General features: G+C 47.1%; 1 long non-coding RNA gene across 1 annotated transcript in view; it reads left to right on the top strand.

The window, feature by feature from the left end:
• The first annotated feature begins 15,867 nt into the window (after positions 1 to 15,867).
• Positions 15,868 to 19,580, top strand: part of LOC141419247 (uncharacterized) — a 66,393-nt gene continuing 62,680 nt past the window's right edge. Inside the window, exon 1 of the long non-coding RNA XR_012444024.1 lies at positions 15,868 to 16,624. This is a non-coding gene — a long non-coding RNA (uncharacterized lncRNA). The remainder of the gene's footprint in view (positions 16,625 to 19,580) is intronic.

Below are 19,580 nucleotides of genomic sequence, written 5' to 3'. Positions count from 1 at the left end.
AATAATTCAGGATATCTCTCCACCTATCCAGACAGCAGGTCCTGCACCCTCCTGGGTCATGGGAGTAGTCTGGCAGACAGGCTGCAGTTAGAGAAGCAGTCAGGTGAGCTCCCACATGGACACAAGAATCCTACAGGCCCCAACTTTGAATTACACTGACAGCATTTCTTCCTCCTGTGCTGTCCTTCATAGTATTTTCCTTCAATAACTCAGCTTTGAAAAGTAGACATATCAATGAAAAGATTAGTCACTGTTAAAACAGATGGTCCTTGAAAACCGGTGGCTGCACCGTGTGCATGGCTTTGATCATAGCAGTGGTCACTCAGTGCTGAGCACAGGGCTTGGGTCTTGGTCCTGGACACAACCAGCTGGGCTTTCAGTTCTGAACGGGCTGCCCGTGCATCCCTGGGAAAAGACTTCCTCTGAGCCTCAGCTTCCTTGCGGGGAAGCAGGCCTATATAAACTCATTGTGAAATTCACAGTGAAGCATTAGATGCCAGAAGCCAAGTCAGCCAGAATTGTGCCTGTGTCCAGACCTTCAGTGCCACCCCATCCCAGCCTCTGGCCTCCATTCCCACACGCTTCTGGGAAAGGGAAGCAGTCATGCTGGACCAACCTAGGGCATGGAGGCTAGTGGCCCACACTGCTGCTCCTACCCTGTACTCCTGCAGGGTGACAGCCGTCCAGTCTTGTCCCTTTCTACCAGCCTTTCTCACACAGCTGCCCACCCTGGGCCAGGTACTAAAAGGCACTTTGTTCACTGACTCGTGCCCTTTGAGCACTCTCAGAGGAAGGTATGAGAAGTCCCAATTCAAGGGCACAGAGGAGATGAGGCTCAGAGAGGTCAAGTGGCTTCCTCAAGGTCACCAGTTGACAAAAGTCAGGGAGGGATCCTGGTCTGACTGGCCCACTAGCCATTGCTATCTTAAGCTCTGTGTTAACTAGAGGATTATTCTAACCTATCTGGGGCACCTTATCTATTCCCTGGCACCACAGGGATTTCCCAGAAAGCTGCATATGCCAGACGTGGAGCTGAACACTCATCTCTTTGCTGGATGCTTGTTTCTGGGGCCAGAACTGGTTATAGTTCTGTGCCTAGCAGTCTGGTCTGGTGTGTCTAGTGTCATGCAAATTGATGATCAAGTACTCCTAGGGGACTCTGTCCTGGGCAGTGTGGGGCTCAGCCCTGCCCAGTTGGGGCTGCCATGTGTCTGGTGGCTGCATCCACCCACTCAGACCTCTTGGAATCCAGAGGCAGATGGCACAAAATGACAGTCATCACTCCCATTTGCAAACAGGTAGGAAGCCCCGGGGAGCTCAGTGTGTGTCTGTTTATCCCGATTATAGGCCTTTTTTTGAAGGAAATTTTTGACATGTAATTGCACATATTTATGGGGTACACTATGTTATTTTCATATATGTATGCATTGTGTAATGATCCAATCAGGGCAATTACCATATTCATTGCTTTAAATATTTATCATTTCTTTGTGGTGAGAGCATTCAATATCCTTCTAGCTCTTTAAAAAAAATATTAAATATAGCCTGACATTGTTGGCTCATGCCTGTAACCCTAGCTATTCAGGAGACAGAGATCAGGAGGATCATGGTTCAGAGCCGGCCAGGGAAATAGTTTGAGAGACCCTATCTCAAAAAAACCCATTACATAAAAGGGCTGGTGGAATGGCTCAAGGTGTAGGCCCTAAGTTCAAACCTCCATACTGGAAAAAAAAAAAAAACATTAAATATATACCATTATCATTAGCTAGAGTTACCCTACAACACAACACAAGACAACACATCAAACTGTCACTTTGTAACTTTCTATCCATTGACCAACACCTCCCAATCGCTCCTGTCCCCTCCCCTTCCCAGCCTCTTGTAACCACCCTTCTTCTCTCAACTTCCATGAGAGCAGCTTTTTCACAATCTACATCTGAGTGAGATCGTGTAGTATTTGTATTTCTGTGCCTGTGTCTTCTTGTTTCATCCATGTTGTCACAAATGACAGAATTTCATTTTTTTATGACTGAATTGTATTCAGTTGTGTATGTGGCCACATTTTCCCTATCCATTCACCCGGTGATGGATACTGAGGTCGCTTCCATTTTGTGACTATGGTGAACAGAACTGTAATGAACACGGGAGGTAGTGCAGATGTGCTTCAAACGTACTGATCTCATTTCCTTTGGATATATAGTCCCAGGGGTGGAATTGCTAGATCATGTAGCTCTATTTTTAGTTTTTTGAGCAAGCTGAACACTTTTCATAATGGCTGTGCTAATTTACGTTCACACCCCCACTACACAGAGGGAAAAAAGGATTCCCTTTTTAAATCTCTCTCTCTCTCTCTCTACCTTCCTCTCTCCTTCCCTCCCACCCCTATGGACTACACTGGGGTTTGAACTCAGGGCTTTGCACTTGCAAGGTAGGTAACTATACCACTCAAGCAACAAACACTTCCAGCCCTTTTGGCTCTGGCTATTTTTGAGATAGGGTCTCACTTTTTGCCCACGCTGGGCTAGACTGTGATCCTTTTATTTTAGGCTTCCAGCTCTAACTGGGATGACAGGCACACTACCATACGGCCACACCTCGACAGTTTTTTTCTGTTGAGATGGGGTCTCACAAACTTTTTCCCTGGGCTAACCTGACACTGCAAACCCAAACTATTGGTTTTGTCTTTTTGGTAATGCCAGGGCTCATTCTTCATCACTATCCAGGTCCTAATGTCTTCCATTCCAACCTCACAACAATTGGGTCATGACTTACTTATGAATTCTCCAGGAGCACCAGGTGAGAATCCATAACAGTTATCAAAATGATCTGCATAATCACCAGACTCCCCTTACATCCCCAGAAAGGAGCCATTGACACCGACACAGGGCTGTTGATTGGAAAATGGCCATTTCATGCTTACTCTGATGAACAGAGTTACTCCCTGCCCCTTGTCTCTCTCTGCTCTTCTCACCACAGTCACCTCTGTAGAGTTCTCCAAGATCTGATTGTGGCCTGTAGAGCTGACAGTCAGCAGGGAGGATGACCTTCTTCCTGGACTCAGCAGTGCCCTCCCAGCCACAATCTGGTGAGCTTCCTATGTGGACCCAGACCTCTGGGAAGAGCTGCTCTCACATCATGGAACCTGGATTAGAAACACAAACCCCAAATCCAGGAGGCTGCAGTGGGGACACAGGGCCCAGAAAGGCACACAGTGTCAGCAGTGGCCACAGGTAGTTGGGAGACTAGGTCAAACACACCACACACCCCTCACATATATTCATGTGAATGCAGCAAATGTTAAAATAACAATAATAATCATAATCATAATGGTAATAAAATAATAAATGAAAGGGAAAATACCACGATATTTTAAATAGCCTAAATGTTTGGGATGAAAGATTAGTTCAATGAGTTATGTAACATCCAATAAATTATTAAGTGAAAAAGGGCAGGTTTCAAAACAATATGCAAAGTAGGATCACATCATATAACATTTTTCTCCCTACATCAGAAGGATCGAGGTTTGAGGCCAGCTTGGGAAAACAGAGGAGACCCCATCTCAACCAATAGCTGGGCACAGTGGTGTTCACCTGTAATTCCAAGTTACTCAGGAAGCTGAGATCTGGGGGATTGTGGTTCCAGGTCAGCCCAGGCAAAAAAAGTTCTTGATACCTCATCTCAATGGAAAAAAGCTGAGTGTGGTGGCATAAATTTGTCATCCCAACTACAGAAGGAAGTGTAAAATAGGAGGTCATGGTCCAGAAAAGGCTTGGGCAAAAAGTGAGACTCCATCTCCAAAGTAACCAGGACAAAAAGGGTGAAGGCGTGTCTCAAGAAGTAGTGCACTTGATTGGCAAGCAAGAGTCCTGTGTTCAAATCCAGTCCACACACACGCTTAGTCATCTTTCTGTATTGCTATACATTTATGCTTATATGTACACATGGCACAGAAAATGGCACACAATGGGCATTCTCTCTGTCTTCAGGACTCGCTGTCTTCAGGTAGCCAAAGCCACAGAGGACATTTATTTGCTTGCTATTGTTTGTTTTTGGAATTTTAAAAACTGCCGAGGTAGAACTTATGGCAGGAAACCCCACAATGTCACTTTTCTGAGTCAAAGTGTGCAGGGGGCCGGCAGGTGCAGTGCCCCACCTCACCTCCAGGGGACATCCAGCAGCCATCATGACCTTGTCTTTAGAGAGAGCAAGAGGGGCTCACCACAAATACCCCAACACAGTCCACACAAGGACAGACACACTCCCAGTGACCCACCCACCAGCACAGAGTCACGGTGCAGAGCTGAATGTGTCATTTACAGTCATTGAAGAAAAACTCTAGCAAGACTAGCAGAGGAGCCTGACATACACCCAGCAACGTTGGATGCACCTTGCACAGCCTCACCTGCTGTGAACCCAATGTTCCTCCCCCACCCATTCATATGTGACAACCTAATCCCCTACGGGGTGGCATTGGGAGGCAGGGCCTTTGGCAGGTAATTAGGTCAGGGGAAAGATCTCATGGCTTCACAATCCTTGTAAATGGGGTTTGTGCCTTCCTAAGAGGAGACAAGAGAGAACTGGTTTCTCTCCTGGCCACAGACGGCCCTTCCTGCAAACCAGGCATTTCCAGACACAGATCTGTATACCTTGACTTTGGACTGCCCTTTCTCCGGAACTGTGAGCAATAAAGGTTTATGTCACCCAGCCTGAGCTGATGAGAATACTGTATAGACCAAGAATATGAAACCATGTGGGGAAGGTTAATCCCAAAGTCAGGATGAGCTGGCTGGCTCAGAAGGGCCCAACAGTGTCTGTACCCTAACTAATGTTTTAGTTAGGATTTATTAGAGCCGGCTGGTGGAAGCAGTGGGTTTGGTTTTCCCTTTCTCTGTATTTGCTTTATGCGTGAAACGTCTCACAGTTTTACGTGGTCCACGGATGGGGGGGTGGGGGTCTGCGTGTCACTTGGGTTCATCCAGGCTGCCTGCAGGCCATCCTTGTGAAGTGTGCACAGACGACTGTGACCAGGCTGTGACCAGGTCGCTCCCTGCACCCAGCAGAGCTGCCAAAGAGTCTGGCACTGGCATCACAGTGCTGGCTTGGACACAAGCCATCCAGCTACGTGAAATAAAAATAGAACTGCTCTGGTTCCAGCCAGAGAGAAGCAGGGGCCATGCTTCTTGCTGGGAAGCCTCTGAAACAGAAGCAGGTTTCATTGATCTGAGGTGGGAAGGACGCTGCCCAGGACAGGAAGGGGTCACACAGAGCCATCTGTATGGGCATCTGCAGGCGCCTGATCATGGCGGTGGGCATTGCTTTTCCTCTGCCCATTGGCACTGGGCCCTTGTTCAAGCACTGGAAACGGTTTGTTTTCCTTCCTGCGTACAGTAAGGTGAAAAGCTCACGCTCACTCTTTGCTCAGTGATGGTCGTAAAACAGAAAATGCCAGTGAAAATGCTTCAACAAGTCAAACCAGAAAAATACACTCATTTTATGAAGTGTTGAGTCATGTGTTTTAAAGATTTTGAAAGTAATTTGATCATTGGTTCTAGTTTTTAAATTTAAGAATTCTAACCAAACTAATACATATGAACAAGGCTTTCAAAATGCAAGTAACACCAAAAAAATTGAATAATAAAATCTCTCTTTTCTTTTTCACCTCTCACACCACCCCAACATACCAGTTCCTCTGCCCCTCCCCAGAGTTGAATCTTTTTTTTTTTTTAATCATTTGTTTTTAAGTATTTCATTGGTCATGCTTGTAAGTCTCAATAAAATGTTAGTGCTCCCGTTTTGAATTTTATGGGTGTTTGATAAAATATACTGGCTTCCTGATATGAAAGATGAGTGTAGCAATTACTGCCCTCTGCTCTCTTGTCCCTCCAACGTCCTCTGTCCTCTGCTCACCAGGAGTGTTTCAAGGCAGCCTCCTGTGTGCTGGGATTACAGGCATGCTCCACCATGCCTCCCTGCTCACTTGCTTATGTCTGATACGTCACCTTTGTTTTCTGTCTTGACTCCCCTTTCTATCCACTCTTCCCAACCCTTTCAGCCATTTGCTTTTGTAGACTTTGTCTATTCTAAAGATGGTTCCAGCCGTTCAGCAGAGGCTTAGTTCAACCATGTTATCTATTACTAACTGCACAGCTAAGCCCAGGTCAGGGGGAGAGTTCTTTCTTGTGAACCTAATATAGTCACTTCTGTCTTGGACCACTGGAGGAAGACATTCCTAACATCGAGAGCAAAATGGGAGCCAGTTATGGTGGTTCATGCCTGTAGTCCCAGCCAGCTACTTGGGAGGCTCAGCCAGGAGGGTCACTGGAGCCAAGAACTTCTGTGCCAGCCTTGGTAGCATAGTGAGACCCTGTCTCTTAAAAAATTAAAACTAAAATGATACAAAGGAGCAACTGGGGCATATCTATTTTTCACTCATCAGTAGTGAATGTCGTATCACATTTTAGTTTGCTTTATAGTCAAAGTTTAATTTTGTTATATAATTCTCTCTTTTTGGTTAGCAGAATAATAATGAACGGAAAGGATTGGAAGCATGGCTCAAAATGGTATAGTGTCTACCTAGGATAACACTGTGTTATCCTAGGTATTGCCTCAGTTTTACTATTTTGCCCCCATTCCCCCTCCCTTGCTCTCTCCTACCCTAATCCAGCCCCTCCCCCCTTTACCACTTCCTGGTGGGTTACCTATGTTTTTCTCTTGCTTAAGTTTCTCCTTCACTTTGCTGGAATACATCCTCAAGTAATCATCCCAGAAATGACATATGAGAAGTAGGGTTTGTTTTTACTCATTTTTTGTTTTTTTAAGTCCTGAAGGTCTAAAAATACCTTTTTTTTTTTGTGGTGCCATGGGTACTCAGGCCCTTGTGCTTGCTAGGCAAGTGCTCTACCACTTCAGCCACTCTGCTAGGGTTTTTACACTGGTTATTTTTTTATAGGGTCTTGCTTTATGCCTGAGCTGGCTTGGAACATGCTATTTGTGCTTTTCTGCATAGGTGGGATGACAGGTGTGTGCCAACTGTGCCCAGCCACTGGTTGTGATGGGGTCTCTTGAACTTTTTTGCCTTGGCTGGCTTTGAACTGAGATCTTCCGATCTCTACCTCCCAAATTGCTGGGATTACAAGCTTGAGCCATCATAATGGCTCTGAAAATATCTTTATCTACCCCATGCTTGATTGATAGTATGTCTCAGTATAGAAAACTGAGTTGAAAATTACCCTCCATTACCCTACATTCATTGTTACAAGACGGAAGTCTGATGCACTGGGGTTCTCAGCCTGTGCAGTGAACACTTTACTTTTACCCTCTTTGAAATCTGTCAACTTCAGGTAGACTAGATAGGGATAGAAAAAAAGAAAAAGACACTCTGTGCCAGAGGCAGGCTGACCCAACAGCAGAGCTGTACCATCTGATCACTCAAACAACAAAAAACAAGACCACCCCAAATCAACTGGGACCAACATGGCCAATCCATACCATTAGCCTTGCAAAATTGCCTGCTCTATCTTGCATCTGACACCAGGATACATTAAAAAAAAACCAAAAAACCCAAAAGGGGAATGAACGCTATCCTTGGAAAATCCCAACCCATGACCCATTCCTGGAATTTCCCACCTCCTTTTCCACCTCCCCCTTGAACTCATGAATAACCCTGCCTTCTGTTAAAGTTTGCCTGTAAGATTCTATTCAAACTCCTGAAAATGTGATTCTCTTTTGAGAAGCCCTCACTCCCTCCCGAGTGTGTACTTTTACCCTGTAATAAAATTTCCTCCCAATTCCTTACTTTGTCACTGGATTTTTTTTTTCCCCCATGGGACTGGAGTTTGAATTCAGGGCTTTGTGCTTGCAATGCAGACACTCTACTGCTTGAGCCACATTTCCAGTCCATTTTGCTCTGGTTATTTTGGAGATGGGGGTCTCATGAACTATTTGCCTGGGCTGGCCTCAAACCACAATCCTCCTGATCTCAGCCTCCCAAGTACCTGGGATTACAGGCATGAGCCACCAGCAGCCAGCTCTGAATTCTTTCTCTGATAGAGCTAAGAACCTGGAAACCCTGGGTAAGAGTCTTAATCTGCTTTTTCTCTCTCAAACCTCCCCAGCCTTTCTCTATACCGTTGCTCAGCCCTTTCACAGGGTTTTGTCAAAGGGCAGATTATGGTTCCTTCTGCATCCCCTGGGCCACTCACTCCATCAAACACTGCCTCTTTAGGTCTGAAATGTTTCCTTCTAATGTTATTTTTCCACCTTCTCTCTTCTTGGCATTCCTTAGTGGAAAGTGGATTTACTAAGTTGACCTTCGTATCTCTTATCTCTTCCTTTATGGTTAGCCTTCTGTTTACTTTCCCTCTTTTCTCCTGGCCTGACCTGGAGCTGAAACAGCTCTCTTTGCTTAAATCTCTCTTACCCTTCTAAAACCCAGCCCTCTTATCATGTCTAGATTTAGCCTTTCCTGGCATCTCTGTCCCCAGGAAGTGCCTATGGCCCCCTCTGACTTACTAGGCTGCTGATACAGGAAAAGCAGTGTGTCTCTCAACTGCATAGACCTTCCCCATGAGGTGAGGAGTTGTGGGAACCTGTGGAGTCTGCGAAGGGGTTGTGGGGGATGTAAAGAAAGGCTTTAGGTGTGTGTGTGGGCATCTATAAGGGGCTGTGAAGCTGTAAGGATGTGTACACAGATGTGGGGGGCTTCAGGGGACTGTGAGGCAGGGGTGCACAAGGGCTTGTGTGTGTGTGTGTGTGTGAATCTTTGGTGGGCTGTGGGATGGTGCTGTGGGGTCCTGCCCTGTCTAGGCCTTCAGAGGCTCCTAGGGACAGAGAGAGAAAGGGATTGGTAAGAAAGGACTGGGGAGAGGAAAGAGACCAGGGCCTTCTGGAGCTTCCCAAGGCTCTGGTAAATTTCTGGAATTCACAATTAGCTTGCCTAGAGGGGGTTTTCTGTGGAAACCAGGAAGACTCATGATTCCTGTTTGGGCTGCTAGGCTGAGCCAGTGCTCCTGATAGTGGGGCCGGAGTCAAGAAGACCCCTGGTGACCTGGAGTCTTGAAACCGGCCACTCCCTATAATTCTGCCACCCACATTATCTAAGGCCCACAGGCTCTGCTCTCCTTCACAGGCCACTGACCTCCACAGGAGATAAAACACCCCTGTGGTGTCCTGTCTCTAAGTCCTCCTCACACACACAGCAGTGGTCCCCTCAGGACCCCTGGGAGTACTCCTTCCATCCCTGGTTTCAGCAGGGCAGGGGAGGGTCTCTAACGTTATCTCTGCAGACAGGACACTTTCAGTAGACCTGGAGTTGGTAACCTCGGAGCTGGGCACAGGCTCATAAACTCCTGGTTGCTGCTGTCATTCAGAGGACTTTGCACCACCTCATGGCCACTACTCCGGGCCCCGCTCCCAGTGTCTCTTGCCTGGACCAAGACAGAATCCACCACTTATTCCTGGCTCCACCCCCTGGGGTTACCTTTCATATATGGAGGCAGATAGAAGATGGGGCCTTTTCTAGTGAGAACTCACAGCTGGTCTCTCTTCTTCTCTCAAAAGGCCTCTAGGCCCTACCTAGTCTCTCTTCCAGAACTGCCTCGCCCTGGGGCTTCCTGCCAGCCCCACCCTGCTGGAACCCCAGGAGCCTCCCTGTTGCTTCCTGCCTGCAGTAAGAGGCCCTGGTCTTTGGGCTGTGGTTGTCACCTTCTGATGCCAATATAGAGGCAGGCCTCTGTTCAAATGTTCTTCAGCAGAGAGACCTTTCCTGAATCCCTCTGAAGAGCACACCTCTCTAACGCGCTCCATGTCTTCCCATGTCACCCCTTAGCCACCAGTACCCTCTGCCCCTCAATCCTCTCATTTGTCCACTTTTCCTGGCCACCCCCTACCCCAGCTGCCAAATCCTCTGTGCTTTGGGTTTGCACCTGCTCCTGCCCTCTAAGACCACAGCGGAAGCGCTGTGAGAAGCAGTGGGCATGCTTTCTCAGCCCAGTCTTGACTGGCTGGTTTAGCCTTAAAGGTGAGGGTGATGATAATCATCCCCACTGAAATCATGCTCACTGTGACACTGTCCCCAGACACTGCTCTAAGCAGCAGCCCTGTGGACTCACTGAATTCCCACAGTGACCTGGTACATGGACAATCAAGGACCAGTTACAGGGCTGGAGGACAGCACCCTGGCTGTGGAGGGAAATTTGGTAACATGCACCCAACTTGCATGGTGTTTGCCCTTGGGGGATGTACCTTGAGGCACAGGCAAGCTTGCTCCTAGTTTTGTGTTTTGTGAGGCCTAAAATCCCACCGTGAAGCACTGTGCACTCATCAAAAAGAGTGGGGGGAGGGAAACTGAGGGGGTCTAGCTCAGTGGTAGAATGTGTGCTGAGCATACTCAGGGTCCTGGGTTCAATCCCCAGCACTGCCAAAAATAAAAGAAAAGTGAAAAGAGAAAAAGAAAGGGGAAAACAAAAAAGACAGAAACACTAGTGTACATTGTTAGGTTAAAGAAAGGAAAAAATGAAGGCGCCAAATAGTACCAGAAGACCTTACTACTTGTGTAGGATAGTAGGGGATATTAAAAATACTACACATCTGTCAATCAATCAATCAATCTATCTATCTATCTATCTATCTATCTATCTATCATCTATCTATCCATCCATCCATCCATCCATCTATCCATCCATCTTTCTACCTGTCTATCTATCATCTATCCATCCATGCATCCATCTTTCTATCCATTTTTCTACTTATCTATCTATCTATCTATCTATCTATCTATCATCCATCCTTTGCTTATTTTGTAAAGTCCCTGGGTATAGGCAGAAGGGATGGATGGAAGCAAGATTTTCCAAGTGCATTTTTCCCTCCATAGCTTTATTGAGATGTAATCCACACATCATACCATACAAACTACCCATTTCGTGTGTAGACTTCAGTGGATTTTAGTATACCCACAGACATGCACACCCATCACCACAGTCAATATCAGGACTTCTCTTAAAAAGAAGCCCTGTACATTTCAGCTGTCACCCCATTATTCTCCCACTCCCCTCAACCTTAAGCAGTCACTAATCTACTTTTCATTTCTGGGGATCTGCCTCTTCTGAATATTTCACATGAATAGAATCATATGCTACGAGGTCTTTTGTGTCTGGCTTCTTTCACACTGAATAATGGTTTCAAGGCTCGTCGTGTTGTAGCATGCCAGTACTTTGTCCCCTTTTATGGTTGAGTTTTAGCCTGCTGTGTGAATAGACCTTTTTAAAAACCCTTTGAATGACTGATGGGTGTTTGAGTTGTTTCTCCTTTTTGGCTATTATGAGTGATATCACTGTGGATATGTCTTCATTTCTCCTGGGTGTATACTAGAATGGAATCATTGGGTCATGTGATAACTCTGGGTTTAACCATTTGAGGAAGAACCAGCCTTTCTATCTGCATTCCACAAACTATGTGAGGCTCCACATTCTCCCCTACACTTGGTCATGTTTTTTTGTTTGTTTGTTTATTTTTGATTATAGCTTCTCTAATGGGTGAGGAGTGATAGCTTACTGTGGTTTTGATTCTTATTTCCTGGATGGTGAGACTTAATATTTCATTTATAATTTTGATTTTGAATTTCACTGAGTATCATCAAATCAAAAGTAATTTGATGAAATTGTAAAAAATTGAAGGCAAAAGTCCCCCAAGTCATGCTACTCGTGGCTGGTTGTCGAGTCAGCATTCTGGTCCAGGAAGTGGGTCTTGGGGCTCAACAGTGACCAGTCCCTTTGGCTGGTGTCCCCTCATATCCCTTGATGCAAGTGTATTGGGCTGGGCCTGCCACCCTCTGCCTTGGTGAAGCCAACCCTCCCAGGTGTCTCCTTCTTATGGCCAGTTGACTTCTTTAGCCCAGGAGGGTGGTAGATGCTCTTCTGTGCAGCAGACTGTGTCCTGCACCCAGGGATTCACTTTCCACACCCTCTTCACCTCTATATGGACAATCACCTCCTCACTATTTCCCAGAACTCTTGAGAGCCTGGTACCTAAGGGCACTCCATTCCCAGCCTCTGACAACATGTTGGTGCCTGGAAGGTTTTTCTGGAAGGCTGGCTATGGGAGGCCGCCACGGCTGGTAAACGGGGCTTTCTCCACACATGGATTCATATTCAGGACCTACAGAGACTCTGGGGTACCCTGTCATCTTGTCCATGTTGCTGCGTAACTTGGAGAATCCTCGCCTGGATTAGGGACAGATGACTAGATCTTGGAGACAAGCATTACTAAGCAGCTGCAGTCAGGTGTCACTGGATTGGGGAGAGTCATCCAAAGACCTATATGCACTGTTGGCTTTACTTGCAGAGAGGAAGACCTGGGAAAAAAGCCCCAAAGTAAAGAAAATATAAAGGACCATTGGGATACAAATAAGCATGGAGCCACCAGTGTGGGGATTTTGAACTTCAGTAAAAAGAGATGGGAATTGTATGACTTATGGCTGGTGTTCAGAGATTGGAAGGGAGGGCGCTCCCTCTTCTGCCATGGGGAAGGAATTGACAGAGTGACTGTAACAGAGGTTCAGCCTCTGGCTCTTTGCCTGGCAGGGCCACTGCAGACATTAAACACTCTGCCAGCCAAGAATTTACCCTGATGTGTCTTGGAAAGATAACTTTGATATTATCCCAGATGACAAAAGTATAGATTCATTCATCTAAATATTAATGAGCATAAACCCCACAATTCGAATTTGCTAAACAGGTGCATTTGGTCTTGTCATCATTGGTCATGTTTAAGACTACTGAGCCCATTAGTCATGACTAGTCTTGTCATGGAAGTTTAAAGTTATAATTGAGTAATTTAGATTTGAAAATTTTAACTTGAAACCTAAATTTGCCTAAAATATCAAGACACTTAGAGAACTTGAGTCACATATTTAATGGGTTAGATTTATAACTAGTACTTAGGGGTTTTCTTCTCTCTTTTTTTTGTCATTAAGACTAGCGAGAGACTTAAAAAACAAATAAAATATTAAATGTACAATGTAGTTTAATAAACAAAATGTGTGAATGGACTATATACATAAATCAAAAGTGTCTCCCTCCTCCCCTGCAAATGAGTATCACAATTTATAAAATAAGAACATTAGTGAGTTGAATTTAAGAGCGTCAGGAAAATAAATCTTCAGGAAGAACTATGCCTTTATGTCTGTAACTTTAATGAATTTAATATTAATCCATGCAGTCTTTAATGTTAAATAAAATAATCTCTCCCTTTTGTGTACAAAACATACCCTTTAAGGATAGCACCAATCTGCCATTGAATGGGAGGGGGATATAAAGGGCTGGGGTGAGCTTTAGGGAGTTCTGTTCACCACTCTGATTTGGGGACAAGGAGGCCTAGGCTAGCTGGCCAGGGCTGCTCTGTCATAGTCCACAACATCCTGGCTGTGTTTTAAGCCTACCTATTCCTACCAACCCATTCCCACCACCCGTTCTGCACCCTGCACTATGCCCTGGCTTGCTGCCCCTGGGGTGGATCTGTCCCTGCCTCCCCTTCCTCACCAGGATCCAACCTCCAGGCCTTTCTGTTTGTCCCTCAAATGGCTGAGGGTACAGTGTAGAGAAGGCCTTGGCTGTTCCCTCCTTCTGGAGGACCAGCTCCCGCCTGTGCCTGCCAGCTGCTTCCCACATTTTCTTTCCAGGGGAAGGACACCCTGCTGCTTGCATCTCAGTCTCTTCTTTTTTTATATGTAAATTTTTTATTTGGGTATATTAATTATATGGGAGTGAGGATTCATAGTGACAATTCTGATTAGACTTATAGTGTACATTATTTGCGTCGCCCCCATCGTCTCTCCCACTCAACCCCCTCCCCACCCCAGTTAAAGCAATTGCAAGAATTTTCTTTGTTCTGTTTCATATAAGCATATGAAGTCCACCCACCATAATCTACTTCTTTCATCCTTCCCCTCCCACTAGTACCCCCCACCTACTCTGTATTTCACAGTCCTGTCTTTCGTTATTAATATTTAAATTGATGTTCAAAGGGATGTCTCGATGTATGCCCCTTTACTTTGTTTTTTTGTTTTTTGTTTTTTTAAATTTTTTTATTCATTTATTCCCATGTGCATACATTGTTTGGGCCTTTCTCCTGCCTCGTCCATGCCCCCTCCCTCTCCCCCCACCCCCTCGCTTCCAGGCAGAACCTGTTTTGCCCTTATCTCTAACTTTGCTGAAGAGAAGACACAAGCAATAATAAGAAAGACAAAGCTTTTTTTGCTAGTTGAGATAAGGACAGCTATACAGAGAGATTCCTAGCATTGCTTCCATGTACAAATGTGTTACAACCCAAGTTGATTCATCTCTACCTGACCTCTTCACTACTTCCCGGTCACCTTCCCATATTGACCTCTGTCGTTTTAAGGTTACTGTATTAGCTCCTCTGCAATGAGGACATCAAACACTTTCAAGTTTTGGGTTTCCTACCTATCCCCATACCTCCTATATGTGCTCTCTCCTTGTCATGTGACCCAAGTCCAACAACATTGCTGTATTTGCCCTAGATCTAAACTCCACATATGAGGGAGAACATACAATTTTTGATCTTCTGAACCTGGTTAACCTTGATGTTCTCCAGTTCCATCCATTTACTTGCGAATGATAACATTTCATTCTTCATGGCTGAGTAAAATTTCATTGTGTATAGATACCACATTTTCTTAATCCATTTGTCAGTAGTGGGGCATCTTGGCTGTTTTCATAACTTGGCTATTGTGAATAGCGCTGCAATAAACATGGGTGTGCAGGTGCCTCTGGAGTAACCTGAGTCGTATTCCTTTGGATATATCCCCAGGAGTGGGATTGCTGGATCATATGGCAGGTCTATGTTTAGATTTTTAAGAAGCCTCCATAATTTTTTCCAGAGTGGTTGCACTAGTTTGCATTCATTCCCACCAGCAGTGTACGAGGGTTCCTTTTTCCCCACATCCTCGCCAACATTGTTGGTGGTGTTTTTGATGATAGCTATTCTAACAGGGGTGACGTGGAATCTCAGAGTGGTTTTGATTTGCATTTCCTTTATATGCCCCTCTACTTTGATCCATTCAATCCCTTCCTTTACTCTCTCTCACCCGTTTGCCTTCCACCCCTGATTTTCGACAGCTTTCAATATGCATCCTTATATCCGCCACCTTCACATCTTATGTTATGTGATAGCACTGATGCTCTGTCATTCTCTTTTCCTTTCCCTCTTTCCCCGAGTTCCATAGAGCAGTTCCACTGTTACACACATGTTCTACATCTGAGTTTGTATATGATCGTGCTTGGTTTTGTGTATATGTTTATCTTTGGATCTACTTTCCATCCTCTTCTTTCTCACTGTCTGCCATGTTTTTACTTCTTTGTAGGGTGAGAGTTGTCTCCCACACACAAATGTACACAAAAGCCAGCTGCATGCTTGAAGCTGTCTGATGCCCTCATCGGTGGGCACTGAGTACAGAATCAATAAGAATCCGGTGGGAAACCTGGCTCTCTAGATGAGGAAACCGAGGCTCACAATCCCATTGGCTAGTGTTGCTCCACTCAGCTCATTAGGAGAAGAGCTGGGAGTTCTCTGACTCATGCAGCCCCATGTGCCTGGACCTGTGGAGGGGCTGGAAAGGCGAGCAGAGAAGGCACACTTTCAGGTGAGGGCCAGACCAGCCCTTGCTATGGTCTGATGTTTGCCCTCCAGAATTCATATGTTGGAAATTTAATCCCCTAATTCATATGTAGATGGTTAGGTAGGGTCTTTGGGAGATAATTATGATTAGGTTAATCTCATGAGGATTGGACCCATGATGTCTTCAGTGGCTTTATCAGAAAAGGAAGAGAGACTTGAGGCAGGATGCTTGGTGTGTCTCATCAGGTGATGTCCTCTGTCATGTCATGACGCAGTAAGAAAGTCCGTACAATAATACCATTCTTTTGAACTTTCAGCCTCTACAACCATGAGCTAAATAAACCTCTATCTCTTATAAATAACCAAGTCTCAGGCATTTTGTTACAGTGACAGAAAACAGAGTAAGTCAGCCCTCAAGGACTGGAGACAAGGCTTTGTCAGGGAGACGCCAGAGACACAATTTACTACTCCAAAGGAAAAGACACAACCCAGGAGATTCACAGAGTTGGTTCTGGATAGAGAGGCCTTCCTCTAAGCTCTGCAGAGGACAGATGCTGATAGTTTGTGTGGACACAGGGTCACAGAGAGGGTAAGTGAGGTGACAGGGCCCAGTGAGGGATGCCAAGGGCTCTGCCCTAAGATTTGGGGAGTAATGCGGGCAGCTCCTGCAGCCCTCTGCACCCTGGTTGGCTTGACTCACAGTTTCAGCTTGTTACCTGGGTGGGGGACCGGGTTGGGCAGTGAAAGAATCTCCCATCACTGATGGGAGCTGAGTAGGTGGGAGGAGAGGTGGGGCACCCAGGCAGGTGGCCTCTTGGAGCACAGGTCTGGCTACTTTATTGGAGAAGCCACCCCCACCTCTGCATGGCTATCAGTGCCTTATCTTTCTGATGAGTCAGGGGTTGGAGGCTCCCCTATTCTGTCCCTGCCTGGCACTGCTTTTGAAGACATGATAGCAGACACAGGCAAATCTGCACCTCCCAGTTGAAAGGTAAGTTTTCACAGGGCAGGGACTTTTAGCCTGTCAGCCAAGGAGGGATCTGACCCCTGTCATCCATATGCCTGGGTCCTGCCATTGTCAAAGGGGACACGTAGATTACAGATCCAGGGGTCAGCTGAGCGTGGTTGACGGATAAAAGGAGTTGACTGCAGCTCTGAGCAGCTTTTCTGGGAAGAGGCCCTTAGGGCTGCTGGGCTCTGAAGGAAGAGAGTGGCGGAATGGATGATGGGAGTCAAGTCTGAAGGACGAACAGGCCAGCTCTTGGCCACGGTCACACACTGTGGCTGGCATTGGGATTCTCTGAAGGCCCTGATGAACACAGAGCTTCTGCTCAGTAAGTCTGGGGAGGGTCTGGGTGTTCCAGCAGGTCCCCACGGGCTGCTGCTGGTGTTAATAACACTCTGAAAATCAGTGCTATAAACCAAAGCTGGGTCCCTTCTCTTTTTTTAATGTTATGACAAAAGAAAGGGATGAAGGGAAATGGTGAGTACAGCTAAGACTGGTAGGTGGTATGGGAGATACAGGGACCTTGGGAAGGGACCTGGAGTTTCTGGTGCCTCCTAGTGGCCCCTGTCCTATCTTTGGCCCTGTCTCAGCCTGGTGGACCTCTTGGTTGGCTCTCATCCCCGTCCTCTGGACTTTAGCTCCTGGCAGTCAGGGAGGTGCTGGGCCTTGAGGAGGACACAGGTTGCTAGGAAAGTAGGGGAACCAAGTGACAGGGAGTGACAGGGCTTCTGTGCAGAATCAGGAATTACAGGGTCCAAGAAGAGTCCAGTGGGACAAGAAAGTGGTAAGTTTTACTAGAGGGACTGGGTGGCACAGAGAGGCCCCTGTCTGCCCCCACCAGCCCAGTGGATTTGCTTCCTCCAGTGCTGAGTTTGTCCTTTGTCACTGCAGCAGGTAGAGTCCCAGAGGTCACTTCCCATGCAGTTTGAAATTAACTGGGGCAAGGGGCAGGGGCGGAAGGGGGCATGGCAGGCACCAGAGGCTGAGAAGGCAACCATGGCCAGAACCATGAGGTTCTTCCCAGCCTGTAATGAACCCGAATCTGAACCCCAGGATCCCCACAAGCAGTAGACAGCACAGCAGATAGTACCCACCCGTGGGCTGCATGCTCCAGACCACACCTGCAATGCAATGAAACCTGGGATGGTGGCACCCTCTGCTCCTCAGCGTCACACCCTGGCATCTTTTGTCCAAGAGGCCCAGCCACCTTGGAGAAGGTGGAGCCAGCCAGGGTGCTCCCCTTCATTTGTCCTCGAGGAGGGCACTGGCCTCCAGGTGTTCTATAAACCCACAGGCTGTGTTCTGGGAGGTTCCTGGGCCTGCTTTCCCTTTGGAGCCAGGCCTCTTCTTGATTTTGTGGCTCTGACAGCTTCTAGCAAGTTGTTTAAACATCCTTGAGTCTCAGTTTTCCTATATGTAAAATAAGGAGGGATTTGTTTCTAGGACTAAATGAGCTTATGTACGTGCAGTGCAAATCTTATCTGTAGCATCACCATCACCACCACCATCCCAGTCACCACCATCACCGCCATCACCATCATTATCATCTCTGACTGTGTCCAGTGGCCAGCAGTTTAGATGTCAGAGGGTCAACTTCACACATAAGGAATAGAAGGGCGTAGAACTGGGGCTGAGTGTGGGGTCTGCAGACCTCTAAATTCTTCACGTCCCCTCAACTGCCATTATTTCTTCCAGTTTTTCTCGCTAGTCTTGCCTTTGGCAAACTCATCTCCCAAGGAAAACATTACCTTAGAGCTGCTCTCTTGGCCGACCCCAAGTTTATCTTACATTTTACAGAACTGGTGGGCCCAGGAGCCCATAATTAGCCTAATAAGGTGTCTGCTTCGCACACGTCTGTGCTCAGACTCCTGCTCTGATGGCTACCCAGTAATTTGCCTGATCTCTGTGATAAAGCCTTTGCCTGGACAGGTTCCCACCACCAAGCTCCCCATGCTCAGGGTGGAGCTGTAATTGGCGTTGTTTTCCATGTCCTACTCCCCATCACCCTTCGTCCTAGAGATCCCAGTCCTCAGAGGCACAGCCATGACACCAAGGCACCACGATAAGCACCAGGTACAGGGCTACCAGGGCAGAGCAGACAGAGCGCAGGCTGCCTTGACTGATGTCAGAAGGCATGGGGGGAAAGCAGCCAAACCAAGCCAGCTGCTGGCCTTTGGGCACCGTGGATGGGAAGCTGCTCTGGCTGCAAGGCTAGCCCTGCAACCCACACCTAGACTCCCATCCCCCACCGCTTCCAGGACATGGTGGGTGCTGCTGCCCCCAGCCCCTGGGTTTTACCAGGAGCAAGTTTCCATTGGTTCCTGGGCTGAATGGGGAAAGAGTGACCCCCTCCATCCCTGTACTCTGTGGTCTCTGTGGCTACTAAGGTCTCTCCAAGCCACCTTGCCCTGGGCTGCAGTACCATGTCAGGGGTCTGTCATGCTTGGAGACTGACTTTGGAACCAGATCCCAGTTCCAGAGGAACCAAGCAGGAGTCTATAAGCAGACGGAGTCAACCACCCCTGGCTCAGCCACAGGCGCCCCGTGGGCGGGAAGAGCCCAGCAGCCAGGCCTGGAAGCCCTGGGGCAAGTCTCACCCACGCAGCTCCCTTTGATGGTCGGCTGGGCGGGGCTGTGTCACCAAGTGGGTTTTCCCTGGAGACTGCACCCAGGGAGCTCCGACTCACCATGGCCTGGAGACCTTTATGTGTCCCTGGCAGAGTTGAAGCTTCTCACTTTGCCTGCTGGAGAGGGTGGTACTGACTGGACTGCAGGAGGTCAGGACCGTGCTTGCCTCCCCTTGAAGGGGAACTGGACTCCTTTGAAAATAAGGCACCCCTCAGCCTGGCAGGTGGGGGTTGGTATCTGTTTCCTGAGTTTTCCTACAGTCACCTGTGCCAAACCACCACTTAATCCCCATGGGTTCCCAGAGCCCTTCTGC

Source organism: Castor canadensis, chromosome 19, assembly GCF_047511655.1.
Source record: "Castor canadensis chromosome 19, mCasCan1.hap1v2, whole genome shotgun sequence".
Classification (NCBI taxonomy): domain Eukaryota; kingdom Metazoa; phylum Chordata; class Mammalia; order Rodentia; family Castoridae; genus Castor; species Castor canadensis.
Note: the sequence above shows the minus strand (reverse complement) of the source record. Positions and strands in the feature narration are given on the sequence as shown.